Consider the following 10,230-nt stretch of genomic DNA (forward strand, 5'->3'; position numbering starts at 1 on the left):
TGTCTATAATATATATGGAGTTGGCCTTTCAGGCATGAATAAACATGTCTTCAGCAAATGTTGTACCTCTTTTCCCACCTTCTTGGAACAGTAGTTATGCATAATAACTCAACATCTTGTATGAATCAGTTGAATGAACGCTTCTATGACTCATTCATTAAGACAGCAATTTGCCACCACCTAGTGGCTGTTTTAATTTTATAGGCCTAATTAAAAGTAAAATTTATTACCCAATCTAATTTTCTAGATTCATAATTCTATATTTAAAACTTTAATCTCATAAAATTATTAATAAAGTTATAATTGCAGTTTAAATGCATTCACCCCTAAGATTACAAATAGATTAACAAGGTTAGATATTAGGTATAATTTTTAAGGGGTCAGATATTGGCCCGTAATTGGAAAGTTAATTTCTGTCTCTTCCCTGTAGGTGATATTTCATAAAAAAAAATATAAAAAAATATTATGTACTATAAAACCAGTATATTTAATGCATCACATTTTCTTGGCATTAATTAACAATAATTCAGAATTGTAATAATTATAAATACGAACTATAATAAATTATATTATTATTACTATTAATATTATGGTATAAATGTATAATTAAAACTCCAGTAGGTAACTTTTGTAAACAAATATTTGTTAAAACTGTCATTATGTCCTGACAGTAGAATATGAGACAGATAATCTGTGAAAAAATCAAGCTCCTCTGGCTCCTCCCTGTGGTCCTATTGCCATTTGCAGAAATACACCGCTCCCGGTCAGAAACAACCAATCAGAGCCAGGAGGAATGTCTTAGCAGTGTCAATCACGCTCGTGTACGCGCTGATCACCCCTCTCTTGCACAGCGCGAGCGCGTACCGTCGTTCGTGACTCTCCTGTTCGAACTCATTCATCAAAATGAACGAATCTTTTTTCGAGTCATTTCGTTCATTCAACGAACGAAATGACTCGAAAAAAGATTTGTTCATTTTGAACGAGTCTTTTTCAGAGTCATTTCGTTCATTCAACGAACAACTGACTCGAAAAAAGATTTGTTCATTTTGATGAACGAGTTCGAACAGGATCACGAACGTGCATCACAGAACAGAGCAAGGGGAGCATTTGTGCTTATAAAACGTAAAGTTTTTTCTTTATTTTTGAAATGACCGATCGTTTCGCTAGATAAGACCCTTATTCATCGCCTGGTATTGTTTAAAGCCCTTTGAAGCTGCACTGAAACTGTCATTTGGTCCATGAAACGTTTGTGTCCTATTGAAGTCCATTATATGGAGAAAAAGCCTGGAATGTTTTCATCAAAAACCTTAATTTCTTTTCGACTGAAGAAAGAAAGACATGGACATCTTGGATGACATGGGGGTGAGTAAATTATCAGCAAAAGTTTTTTTTAAAAGTGAACTAATCCTTTAACGTTATCTTACTAGCTATTTATAACTTATAGAAAGAGTGCAACGTTATAAAGTTACATGTATTGCAAAATACATAATGATTTGAGGACCAAGTTTGTAGTCAAAGTATGGGCAGGCCATAGTCAATGTAAAGGATATTGTTGATGTTTCGTCCCTATTAGTGAATGTTCCATAACTGTTTATAATCCGCCGTCATCGGTGGTCCTGCTTACTCCGCTGTGGGGGAGGAGCTGTGGAGGGAGGGCTGTAGCGCAGCAGAGAGCAAGGGGTTGGACCTGTAAGTTGTGCTTGTTCAAATTTTCAGGCTTAGGGCCCTTTCAACCTACCTTGTTTGGTCCGGACTTTCGGACTTTTCAGTTCGGTCCGAATCAAAATTGCATGTGTGAAACCTCCCCCGGACCACGGTCCAGACCAAACAGATGAAATTTGGTCCGACGAAAAGAGGTAGTCTTGGTCCGGATCAAACTGAACAAAGGTTTGGTTCGTTTCTAGTGTGAAAGCATTTCTGTGTGGTTCGGACTTCAGACCTTTTACAGGAAGTTCCGGTGGTTCCCGCATAGCCGAAAAAACAGAAGGTGGCAGGAAAAATGATCCGTACGCACATGGGGGAGAGGAGGAGACGAGGTTTTTAATTGAAGTATGGTCTGATGACATAATTAGAAGTCAACTGGAAAAAATGCACAAAAAAAAGAGCTTGCATGATTGCTTGCAGTCTTCTCCTCCTTTCCTGCCGGCGACGATAAAATGTTCGCACGACGAGGACGTTCATTTGGCGAATTTGAACTAGCCTTGTGTATAGTTGGTGCTGCAGGTAATCATGCCATAAAAATAACAATACAGTTACAACGATATGCGTCTGTTCATTCATGTTGTCAAAGTTACCCGCCGCATTGACAACACGCTGACGTCAGACGGACGTCCATTTACAAACCAATCAATGTCGAGATGCAGCCCACATAGATGATGACGACAGGACGCAAGTATGTCACGTAAAGTTCTTTAGTGCGCTCGCATAATTGCAGTGTGAAACCAAACCAAAACTTTCTGAAAGTATAAAATGTATCAAAATGTGAACTTTGGTTCGGACCTTGGAGCGGACTTTCAGGTGTGAAAACGCCCTAGTCAACTTTTTCTCAAAACTCCCTACTGCAGCTTTAAGAAAGTTCATAATTTCTGAGGGAAAAATAAATAAACTTGAGGCAAAACTCTACTTGTTACTGTGACTTGACTTGATCTTGCTCAAATGTCAGCTTATAATTACCCAGGAATATTTATTTTAACCCTGGGTAAATGATGAGCAATATGAAACGTGAAGTAAGAAAGAACGTAACCAAGTAAGATTCAATTTAAATTTCAATTGTGGAAAGCCCTTGTTTTAAAAACCATTAAAAAATCTTAATAACCCCAAACTTTTGAACTGTAGTGTAACTGCATTGATTTCTAAATGTCTGTTGTTGTTTTCACTTCACAAAATCTATTTTCCCCATTAATGTTTATTCTTTTTACCTTTCAAATCTAGCAAGGTTGTCTTTTATACATGTACTTGGTGTCAGAGTGCAGTTTAGGAGAGGGAATCCCTACTCATCAAGCTCTACACCTCATTCCCTCTCACTGCATTATTACAACTCTGCATAGTAGAGATAAACGGATTGGCCCAAATCCCAGCCGTTGGTTGGTGAAGGCAAAGTGAAAAGCATCTAACCATAGGCCTGTGCCTCTGTAAAAAATTCCTGTTGCCATGGCAGCTGGGTGAACTGCCCAAATATTCCAGGGCTCCACTTGGCTAGAATAAAATGAAGTCAGGCAAAAGTCAGGCTGGTGAATCCGTACGTCTACAACACCGCAACATTTCGTCAATATTATGTGCAGTGCGGAAATTTTGAGACCGTAAATTCCGTTGAAAAGTCATAATTGTGCTTTGAAATCGAAAACAGATGACAGGGGTCTGGCTATTAGAGGTAATGGGGTGCAGATGATAACGAGAGTTGTTTGTGTGAATCATGTTGGCGTGACTCATCTGTGGCACTACTGCTATGCGTCGCTCACAGCGCAGCCATGTTACCCCTAATTATGTGAGTTAGGGCTTGACATACCTATAAAAAGAGAAAATAAACAAGCCAATGTCATCGTCTGTCCCCTAACTGTACTTCACTGGATGTGCTTGCTGTCAACATCTTGACATTCAAGTGCTGCAAAATGTCAGCTAGCCTAATATGCTATTAGGAATTAGACTTCAGGATTTGTTCCAGCTGATCTTCTTGCATAATAAAAAATAGTAAGCAATTTTGATAATAATAATTTTCACCTTAATTTCTAAAATGATTAATCCCATTTTGAAATATTTTCTTATGTAAATATATTCTAATGTCCAAAATTATATTGCTATTAAATATATGTACGTTTTTGTTATTTGGATTCCCTAATTATTAATTTAATTATATTGGACAATATGTATTTACATTTTGCATTTACATTAAATTAATTTTAGGTTTAAAAATGTACAGTATTTTAAGTGCATTTTGTTAATATTATAATATTTTGTCATTTCAAGGTTTAAACCATTTCACTTTGCAAAATATACCTTATTTCAGTAAGATGCGCATGTTCACAACATATAATATACATTAAATGGTGGCTCTGTATATTTAATCTTTCTTTGCTGCAGATGGTCAAAACTGTTAAATGTGACCCATTGCCTCTCATTATTATTATTATTATTATTATTATTACTATTATTATTATTATTATTTTCTAGTTTGAAATGCATGCATTTCTTTAGATTCGAGACTTTGGACAGAAACGGTCTTCCTTTGGACTTCCTGCATTCACATATTGCATCAAACCGATTGAAAATCCCTGAAGAAAGAAGAAATATTCTATAGCAAATCACTTCCTCTCCATCTGCCTGTAATTACCTCAGCTTGAATGTAGCCACCCCTCCCTCTTGACTCCCTCCCATCTACTATTATTCCTCAAAGCACCACTTACTATTTGGGTTACGCTTCACAATGTGCATATATGTCGCAGGACGCAAAGGATGCTATTTTTTATGATTGGCAACTGGCAGGGTAGCAGCTGCGGTTGCTACGGTGACAGCCTGACTTGCAGCAATTTGGCTAGCGAATGAAGCTGTTAGTGTTTTGAGGACTACGTGACGAGGGTTTTAAAACACATTCGCCCCAGAACCCGTCAGCAGCCCCCTCACTCATGATTTTTGATTTACATGTCAGAGCGGAGTCAGAATATGATACTGTCTTTCTATCCCCTGAATGGGAAATCTTGATTTATAGGGATGAATGCTTCAAATTTCTATGAAGACAGTTTCACACCACAGGTAATGTGCGAAGATGGATGAAATCGAAAGGCTCATGTTCATGAAAGACATGAGATTAGGTGTGTTTGATAGCGTAAAGCTTGTTGATCATCAGATTGAGTCTCAAAATTAGACCCAAAGCATAGTTTCATAAGGCCCTCCAAGCATTCTTATTTTATACTTAAATCTAGTCATTGTTTTAATAAAAAAATAAGTTTACACTTTATTTTAAGGTGTCATTGTTACATTGTAATTATACATTAAGTACTGAGTAATATTAATTAACAACATGTACTTACTACAGGGTTAGGATTAGAATTTGGTTGAGGGTTAGTAGCATGTAATTATGCAAAATTTACTGTTATTACTATGGTGAGTACATGTAACATATGTAACAACGACACTGTAAAATAAAGTGTTACCAAAAATAATGTAATGATTCTCTAATGATTCTAATGTAATGTCTGACCCACATTTAATGTTAGTCCTATAGTTTGGTAACTGTATATTATTAGTTTATTAGTATTTTTAGTAACATAAAAGTATAAAATATTAGTTTATAATATACCATTTTGGATATTAAATAATTTATTATTTTTAGGGTTTGAGGTTAAATTTTTTATTTGTTTGTTTGTTTGTTTCATTCCTTATTATTTTCTTTATGCAATTTACCCAGCTAATTTTAAGGTAATATCCTATAATTTTGGTACGCCATCATATGCTATCTTTAATAATAATAATAATAATAATAATAATAAAACAATCAAGATGAATGGAGCCAATTTTTAAGTATAAAAGCAGAAAGTATTAATTTTTGTGCATTAAAATAAATAAATTCCCCAAATTATAGAATATTAATTAATTAATTATTATTATTATTCCATTAATATATATATATATATATATATATATATATATATATATTAATATTTTTTTATTTATATTTTTATAAATAATTTATATTTATAAATATATTTATTTATTAGCTTAAACTCAGTATATAATAATAGAATCATTTTATATTATTATTTAAAAAATATTGTGAGTGCACGATATGTAGGCCTATCTGTTCTGATAACTAAATATTGTTAAATATAATTTGTAAAACCTTTTTATGTGTAACAAGTGTTCCACTGGTTCCTTAATGGAAAACCTAAGTGGCCCCCAGGTGATTTGAGTAATAAATATAAAAACGTGAGGATTTTCAAATATCCCTCCTTTAAAACTGTTCAGAAATCCCTCATCCCTTTTGCACTCTGCTTATGTAAGGAACCATCAATCATACTTTCCCTCTTTTCCTTGTGCTATTTTTCCTGCAAGACCCAGTGACTTGAACTTGAGATTTACTTTCTTCTAACTCCCCCCCCCCCCCCCCATGTTTCTCCAAGTCTTTGATTGCTCTTCCTGAGAGCTACTTACAGGAAAACTCTCCCTGCAGAGCACTCAGGTTACTGTTTAGTAAAAAGGCGCTTTTATTCGCAGTAATTAGTGACTCTAACTCAAGGCTTGGAGCAAAGCACGCAAGTCTCCTTCTCCGGCGCTCTCTTTCCAAACATACAGAGAGGATCTGAAAGGTTAGGTCCTCAGACGCCGAGGTGAGACATTTTTCCTACGGCACAGCTCTTAAAACATTAGAACTACACTGTTATGTTAGTGTCCATGTCTGTTTTGGAAATCCTTCACTCTCCAAGCTTTTCATACGTTTGCATGGGACTTTTAGGATGACAATGCAGGGGCCACTCCATATGATCTCACATTATCAAATGATGACAATAATGTGTCAATATATTTCAAGCACTAAAGATGTGGGATCGATGCTAGGAAGAAGTGGCTGATGCCACGGCAGAGCTGGTGAGAGTTCACTATAGCACTGAGCAAGGCACTTAACACCCGATTGCTAGAGGCAAACCGACCCTTAGTCGCTCTGGAGAATTAATTGAATCTGAAACGGTGGATGACTGTGACATTATGTAATGCCACTGAAGTCAGAAATGGAAGAAGGTAATATGTTACTGTTTATGTTGCTTAGGTTCCATCACAATGATAAGCGGTGATTTTATTTTGTTCTCTTCACTTCAGGGCAGTGTTTTCTTCTTCTCTTTATTGTTTTGGATTCAAGAGCTCTTAGAGCAAATACATTATATAAACCTCTAGGTTTTTTCCATGTACTTTTTTTTTCTTTTCTTTTTTACTTGGTACCAGAAGCACTATTAAAGGAATATCCTGGGACCATTACAAGTTAAGCTCAATTGACAGAATTTGTGGAATAATGTTGACTACCACAAAAATATAATTGAACCTTTCTATCGTTTAAGAAAAACAAAAATATGGGTTACAGCGAGGCACTTGTAATGGAAATGAATGAGTCCAATACCTAAATGAACTGTAATACTTCCCGTTTTAGTATTGTTACGAATTTGCGTGGAAGCAAAGGCAGTATGCGGATCTAAATGCAGCAGTAGACTTTAATTACGGATTCAGAACAGACAAGATACTCGTGGTACGCACATTAAAACATACATTCAATAACTGACCACGAACAAAAGAGCAGACAGGATTTAAATACACAGACGGGATGAGGGAACAAGACACAGCTGGGGCAAATCAGAACACCGAGCGGGACCATACAACCTAACAAGACAACACACCTGAAACAAGGGACCTAATAATGACATGACTAGGATAACAGACTACAATGAACAAGGCACAAACTGAATAAAAGACCAAAGACAGAGAAACCACAAACCAGAAACATGACAAAATGAATAAACACCGTAACAAGTATAGCCACAAACAATAAACATTAACATGATTAGGTATCACATTTTCGATAGTCCACTTTAGACATTCTACTAACTGTAAGTAACTTTGCTACTACATGTCAACTACCAGTCATTTAGAGTATTAGTAGACTGTCTGCTTAATATCTGCTAAACCCTTTATTTTGATGGTCCAGACATTCTACATAAGCAACTACAAGTACATGTCAACTTATTCTGCCAACCCTAAACCTAACCTAACAGTCTACTAATACTCTAGTGAGAGTTAGTTGACATGTAGTTGCAAAGTTACTTATTAGAATGTCTAAATTGGACTATCGAAATAAAGTATAACCAATAATTTTAGTGTGAAAAAATCCTTGCTATTTTAAATACTCCAGTAACTGGCCCCATTCACCCCAGTGGTTGCATTTTTTTTAATAAGCAATGCTGGGCATTAAAGTGCATAAGGAAAGTAATAAGGGCTGAATCAAACAAACGAATAAAAAATGTAACCTGAAAACCCTAAAGATCTAAAACTTGACACATTAATGAAAAGAGTCTACTGTCTACCCGTCAGAATTTTTTTTTTGATCCATACCCAAACTGTTCCTGACTATTCACAGCTGGTTTCATTTTCCCGCTCCTTGAGAAACTGCACTCCTGTGCCCCATAGCACATTATTGTAAACATATAATTTCATAGTGAAAGCAGCTCAGGTTGTTGGCTTTTTGCCGGCATTTCATTTAGAGGAAAACTGGGGATCTTGCCAACATCTGGTCTGTGTCAATGTTAAGGGTTCTCAACCATTTGCCCCTCAAACTGCCATGTGTGAGGATACAACGCAGGGTTTTGTGATTAATCAGAGGCACCGCGGTAATCGTGAAGGCACTATGTGCAGTGCAAAGAAAAGTAGGCCAGATTAGGTGTAGAGGTAAGTGTTTATTCATTTCAGGTTTACATGTTACATTGAGTCAAATGACTAAATATGACAAGATATAACACATCTGGTTAGCCTCTATGCTGTGAGCCATTTTATTTGGCATTAGATGTTCGAATTTAGCTATGCTACTTTTGTTACATTTTAAGAATGTGAAGCATTTATTTTTACCCTAAACTTTAAAAAATATATATAATTTTGTGTTCTTCACAAAGAAATGTTTGCCATGACACGAGGATGATTAAATTTTGCATTTTTATTTTTGTGTGCCCAGCATGCAGAACCTGATTTCAGTGCAACATTAACATTGTTGATCCTGAAACATTTCCATGTTTAATGTTTTGAGTAGGGTTAGGTTTAGGGGTTGAGATATTTCAGATATATGTTGTTCCAGGATCAACAAAATATGTTAACCCGTATAATTCTGCAAAATCAAGATCTGATGACAGCATCATAAATTACAGCAGGTCAGGTGATGTTTGAGACCCATCAGATATTACAGACAGGTCAGTGACTTAGATGTTAAAGTCTTAAAGACAAAGTATTGTGTAGCCCATCAGAGTCATAGAGTCATGGCAAAATATTGCAGATGAACAGCATTAAACATGCCCTTTGCTATAAACTCTATACAACTGTCATGCCTTGTCGTCTTTTGTTTATCAGTAGATGTTGAGAAGAGAATTTTCGGCACTGCAACCATTGGGAGATCTTAAACAAATAGTCACTCTCTCTTATAGTGACTTTGACAAGTAAACAGCAGATGTGTTTTTAGAGGTGTCATGCTAGATGCTTTTTAGAAACCACCGGAGAGAAAATACATCAAATATTGGACTAATAGGCAAAGCATCTGGAGAAGCATTTCAGCATTTACTTGTATAAATATGTGATTGAATGTTATATATAATGTTAAATGTGAAATATTGTAAAAGATCAACCGGTAATAGGCTATATGTTTGCATTCCTGTATAAGCATTTCTGTAGCTTGAAGAGTGACACAAGCAGCGCCAAGGCCATGGCTTTCGACTCCAATGGCACTGAAAAAATGCGATGCAAGTTGCTTTAAATTCACAAGTGTAAAATTAAATGCAATTTGCAAACTCACATGCCGAAGGAACAAAATGTTTAGTGCTGTTCTAAATTTGAATGGAAAAGTATAGGTGTTTTTCTGCTCAATACTATCAGCTCTTGGTCTAAGCAACTCACCTGAGCTTTTGTTTGAAAAAAAATATTGCAATCACTATGTCATTTTTTTCCCCCACAAGATGGCAAAGTATGTTATTATTATTATTATTGTAAACCTTGCTGTGTGAGTTATGGCACAGAACATTCACTCCCTTTGGAGAATTCACTGGCTGTGTTCCATGGCAGCTGGAAGCCATCACAAACTCCAATTACTGTCTGTCTGTGTCAACATCTGGAAACCACTTCTGCTCCTTTGGCTGTCTGTATCCTAGTGTGAGTAAGGTAGTTGGCCATATATAGCCAACCTATTGTATATGGAATGTAGGGACAGTGTTGTAGGCGGCAGAGAGTAGATGTCGCTGCACTCACGCTAGACATTGACCGATGACTTGACAGATCCTTCAATGATAGTGTGAAGGACCATAGCATGAATTACAGGGATTTGTGTACTGTCACCTGTGGTTTATGTAGTCTTCAGGACTTGACCTGAAATAACTTTAGTCTCACTGTTAGGTACTTTCCTATCACTAAATCTAGATGATTTAGCTCCCACCGTAGACTTTTGATAAAGGTGTTTTATAGTTCAGGAATCACTTTACATGACTCTCACTTGTTTTTACAAGG

Source organism: Siphateles boraxobius, unplaced genomic scaffold (genome assembly GCF_051911475.1).
Source record: "Siphateles boraxobius isolate OS27281-9 unplaced genomic scaffold, OSU_SipBor_1 16, whole genome shotgun sequence".
Taxonomy (NCBI): Eukaryota; Metazoa; Chordata; class Actinopteri; order Cypriniformes; family Leuciscidae; genus Siphateles; species Siphateles boraxobius.